Genomic DNA, 6000 nt, shown 5'->3' with positions numbered 1-6000 from the left:
TTGTTAGTTAGCTCTTGTTTACAGAAAGCTCTTGGGTTAAAGGTGTGTGCTAGGGCTGAGCCACACTACAACAAGAAACAGGTTTTTCCAGTCTCAGGGTTCACAATGTGATCAAATATCCTGCTAAGTTTCCCCCCTTTTAAAATAAAAGATTCTTTCTCTAACATCAGTAAACTATATACTGTCTGGTAAGAATTGCATTCACAATGTCCAGCCCATTTGTATTTGGCAAACTTGGAGAAAGTACTCTACTGACTGACTGTCCTAACTTAGTGAGTCCAAAGTTCTGTACCTACATCACTTTCTATCATAACTTGCATTTATCAACCTAAAACCATTTTTTTTTGGTTTTTTGAGACAGGGTTTCTCTGTATAGCCCTGGCTGTCCTGGAACTCACTCTGTAGACCAGACTGGCCTCGAACTCAGAAATCCGCCTGCCTCTGCCTCCCGAGTGCTGGGATTAAAGGTGTGTGCCACCATGCCTGGCTTAAAACCATCTTTTTAGACCTTAAAACATTTTCTTAAATCCTAAACAACTTATGCTTAAGTGTGAGACTATAACTATCTAGTCTTCAACTTCATCAGAGCTGAGAATAATAAATATTATCTGAAGAAACAAGAATTGCAGAGCAAGCAGCTTCCAAAACTATAAAAATGACAGACACTGCTGGCCTCATGGACAGTCACTCAAGATTCCTCTCCAACATTGGAGCATCTATCTCTCTGGCCTTCTGTCCCAGAATATCTGACATATTTTTCTGTGGAGCAGGAATTATGAAGGTCTTCTCTACTTTGTCCTGGCAGAGTTCATCAATGGATTTTCTTTGTGTCCTGATTGCCCACAGTTTGGACAGCACACTGTCAGCAGCTGAAGCAAGGGCAGTTTCTTGCCCATTGGCAGCTTGCCATATTTGAAGCAAACTCCATAAGGAGATTCTTCAATGCTCACCATCTTCTTTGAAGTAGAATGGGGGTGCTGCCAGGAATAGACTTGTCTCATTGTCAAAAAAGTCTTACATTAATAAAACACATTTACATGCCACACTCTATAGATTGCTGATGTTTTTGAAAACCATCTATCTCAGAATATTTGAATAGGCAAATGTTGCTTGCCTCTAGCTATTTACTATCTGATTAACTTAGAAAACATCTGTGATTAACTAAACTAGTACCTAACAAAAACCACAAGTTTGACTGAGCATTAAATTGGATTTCCTAATCACCCTAAACAATTTGTAATAGTAGCTTTCAAAAGGACTAGAACTCCACATTGCACTTTTAAGTATTATATAGACACAGTATCTTAAGAGGAGTATGTAGTAACCAAATATAACCTTCATTTTTTTTTTTTTCGAGACAGGGTTTCTCTGTATAGCCCTGGCTGTCCTGGAACTCACTTTGTAGACCAGGCTGGCCTCGAACTCAGAAATCCTCCTGCTTCTGCCTCCCAAGTGCTGGGACTAAAGGCGTGCGCCACCACTGCCCAGAATAACCTTAATCTTGCATCAAATAAAAATCTGCAAGAGTAGATTCAATAATCTACCCTTTTTTCTAATATTTGTATATTATTCCCATATCTCCCTTTTTGTTTGATCTACATTCATTTGTCCAATGCCTGCCTTTGTCACATCTTCTGCATACTTCAGAAGTCTGAGGCCTTCTTTTTGGATTATTTCCAGGACAAAAATCATTATTTCTAGGAACACCTTGCCTACAATTCATTTTCAAATGACCTTGCTTACTACAATTAAAACATGTGCCATGTTGTTTTTTGTTAAGATTTTTAGAAATTACTTCTATCAGATTCACATCATAAATGTGAAAGCCAAAATCAGCCGTATCTCTAATCCATTCCTATGTTGGTAGTGACCTTGCCTTTAAAGACCTTGCCTTTAAAAGTCTCATCATCCATTTGCATTATGAAATACCACTTGCAAGGTCAAAGATTCAGTCAGTATTTTTCTGATTTCTGAATCTGATGCTATTTACAGTTGGAGTCAATATTTGCAAAAAATTATTGAGGACTTCTTTTGGGGCTTATATAGTTTTAGTAAATGACACAGACCTCTTTCCTGATTCTTCAACTATCCCAAACATTTAAAACTGCTAAAAGACATAGCACCAAGGTGTGGTCCTCAAATTCAAGCTGCCTTTGAAGTCAGCATTATTAACCCTCACCTAACAACTGATTTTGGGGAAATATCAATGCCTCTAGCCCGATTTCCTTATTCTATGGCCCAGCTTCCTCTTTCCACCACGTTTGCCATTGTAACTGAGGACCAGCTTCTGACATTGGTGTTGCCAAATCTTTCCAGTCTTGGGGGATATTTCTGTTCTGAGTTGCCCATGAATTTAATATCTGCTTCACACAGGGTGGATGGAAACCATTCTGTAGTATGGCGCTGCTTATCCTTAGCTCCCTCCTAAAGGACTTCCCAGGTGACTTACCAAGTCTGACACTTCTCAGTTTGTCTGCAGCTGGAGTGATAGAGAGATTCTCTCCCATGGGGCCATGCCACAAGTTGGAGTGCCACATTGTTTAAAAAAAAAAAAAATCTCAAATGTTCAATTTACCAAATGACAACTCAGAAACCAGACATTGTGGTGAAAGCCTACTTGCTCAGAGAGACAGAGGAAGCACCCAGCTGACCTTCCTACTCCACCGCAGTCCCAGAAGGACAAAGGTCCTACTCCTTCTCCTTCTTCAACTTCTCCATGCTGTCTTAACTACCCTTCAAGTCAAAGACCCTCCTCTCTCTCTCCTGGGCTTCCTCATGTTCATTCCCTGCCAACTGGTTGCTTGCTCTGATTCTTGACCTATCTTTGACACCCGTATTTAGCTCTTGTTAACAGAAAGCTCTTGGGTGTGTGCAGGGGCTGAGCCATACCACAACAAGAAACACTTTTTTTGTTGTTGTTGTTGCCACTTTGGTGTCATTGTAACCAAAGCATTGCCTAGAACAACTTAAGGGAGGAGAATTTAGTTGTTTTTTAGCTTGTGTTTTCATGTTTTCTTTGCCTCACATCCTTGCACAGAACAGCAGGTATGTGGGAGAGCTTCTTCAATGGCAAACAGGCAGCAAACATGAGCATGTAGGAAGCCAGGCCAGAGATAGCCCCAAAGAGAGGACCTCAGGGACCTACTTCCTCTAACACCTTACCTCCTCCTTTTTACTACCACTAAAAGAAATCCATAAAATGACAATTCCATCAAGGAGTAACCTGTTAAGTAAAGCTGTCATACTGTGTCTCTGGAAGCACTCTCGTGGACACGCCCTGAGGTGTAATCTACTAATCCCCTGGCCATTGTCTGGTCCAATCAAATGAACGATCAAACTTAATCAAGAAACATTTTGCCCAAGAATGTTTGCACAATCCTAAATATGTAGGAATATAAAATAAGCATATAAAACGTTTACTGATAACAAACCACAGAGAAATCTATTTGAAAACAATTATTTGACAGAAGTAGAATTTTACCATTTATTTAAAATGAAAGCAAATTGGCACACATACAAGACGGGTATGCTTGTTTGTTTTTACACAAAGAATTAAATCTTGGCTAAATATTTAATACTGTAAGACAAAAGACATCATCAATGTCTATCAGAATTGAATATTTTGATTTTGTAATTGCTACTTTCCACACTGCCGCTTTGCCTAAAGGTATAGTACAACAAACTATGCATGTTTGGGGCCATTTCAGAATTTTTGGGAATCTCTCTGGCTTTATCACAAGCAAAGTTTAACGACTTTTTTTTTTTTTTAATAAAACTCAAGCTAGAAAACCAAACAGAAAATTTGAAAATCAGATGTTCTAACACAACACAATCCAAAGATACACTACTTTGATATTTCCATGCTGTGGCATGATGGTAGGAAATATTGAACACTTTGTTTTCCACAGTGAAAACATTGTATTTCTATAGCATCAGGAAACTTGATAAGTACAGTAAAGAACACTGCAATTCATAATATCCAGTAGTCTTAACTCTGATCTAAGGGGTTTCAGGCATCATTTATTGGTGGAGTTCTATGTGGGAAAGTACTCCCTCGGATTCCTAAGTGCACCGTGTTTTGTGTGTTCAGAAGCAAGAGTGCATAATTGTTGTTGTCATGTGACACAGCGGGGCAAGGGCTGACAGAAATATCTTGGGACTTATCCAACCATTGAGCTTTAACTTTATTTTTAACTGATTTGTTTGATCACCTACAAATGGACCTCTATGTTAGGGGTAAACATGCTTCTGTGTGTGTGTGTGTGTCTGTGTGTGTGTGTGTTTGTGCAGAGGCCAGGACAGGGTATCAGGTGTCCTCACCTACTTCTTTTGAGTTCTACAGTTCTGAGAATATCTTGCCCAGAGTGGGGTCTTCCAAAGCAGGTACAAGTTATCTGGAGTGGTTATAACTACAGTAAGACTTCCTGAAGTGGGAGTCACAGCTTCACCAACAACCTCTCTTCCTTCCTTTCTCTATCTTTTATTACCATCGAGATCGTAGGTCATTACAAAGAAACCCAAACCATCCTCTATAAACAAGACATGATGGTGGCAGAGCTTCTTGTGGGGTGGTGGTGAGGTGCATGTGGGAAGGGCTACGGGAAGTCTTCATTGTAAAGTGCTAGGAACATAGAGAGTACATCACAAGTTCTTCGTAAACAATGATCATGATTAGCTGGCTGCTGTGTCTAGCTGTCTGAGAGGTAGTGCAAATAATATAACTTATTCAAGGAACTAACAAAACGAAGCAGTTTTAAAATATACAATTCTGCAGAAAGGGATGCCCGAAAAAAGAAAAGTCAAAAATTTCTGGTGCAATGCTTTGGTACAAGGCAGTGATTTTTAAGGTCCCCCCAATCTGGAGGGGTTTTAAGTTCCCTCTAATTCCTATCCTTGTCTCTATTGGCTAGAACTTGCCCCCTTCCCAAATTTCCCATGTTATTGCTTTAGGACACAAAGCCTTATCTAATGAATAGTTTGGGGCTTGAGATAGCACCCCTCCCCCTTTGTAACTTTTTTAGAGTTCTGTGACAAGCCTGCACCAGCCACCAGCTAGGGGGCCTATTGCTTTCTTCTTATCTGTAAATGGACTGTAACAATCTTTTCTTACAGAGAATAAAAGCAACTCCAGAATCTCTAGTAGGAGGAGCTCAAAGAATCAACCTCATTGGAAATTGAGTTGAAACACTTCCTCAACTCTGATCTATGTTTATTTAGCCTGAGAGAATGAGTAAGGATTCAAGAAATCCTAATGGAACCAGAGCCCTCCCTCCCCTCAACCCCATTGACTTTTTGCTCATTCAAAGGATTTTTCTCACTCATTTGTCTGGTGTTCCTCCTGCCCTGATCAGCTAACCAATAGTTAACAAATACAAAACAGTCTCTGCCAAGACTGGAACTCCAGAAGGGAAAGGCAAAGGAATAATGTAAGCATCACCCATTCTCCCTAAGAAGAGTAGATGCTCTAACTGTGGATCCTTTGCAAGTGTTGTCTGTGTTCCTAATTGCTAAGTCATCCTTTCAGCACCTTGTTTTGTTTTTATCTTTTTAAGATGTAGTCTCACCGTGGCCTAAAATTCCCTAAGTAAATCAAGCTGACCTGGGACTCAGTGATCCACTGGCTTCTTTCTGCCTTCCGAGTGCGTTAAAGGCTTTCACCGCCAGAACACCTCCCCTGGCTTGCCTTAATATTCTTAGGCAAGAAAAGGTGTTCAAGGGTGGGCAGTGGGTGGGAATAGGGGAGGGGCATGCCCAGGGTGTAATATTCATTTCCAAATCATCTCAGACCTCCACACCATTACCTCACATGGGGCAACCACAGCCCTGCTCTCCTTTTCGGTTCCTGCCCAGCGTGACCTTGAAAGCTGGGCTTCACTTCTAGTTACCTATGACCTTCGGCAAATGGAATGTGCCTAGTTTCCTCCATAGCAAGAGCAAGTTTAAAGACTAACCTGGAGGGTTTGGATGGTATTTGTGCACGATGTTTTAAATAAGTATAGT

The sequence above is a fragment of the Mus caroli genome, chromosome 11 (assembly GCF_900094665.2).
Source record: "Mus caroli chromosome 11, CAROLI_EIJ_v1.1, whole genome shotgun sequence".
NCBI classification, from domain to species: Eukaryota; Metazoa; Chordata; class Mammalia; order Rodentia; family Muridae; genus Mus; species Mus caroli.
This window is presented reverse-complemented; position numbering follows the sequence as displayed.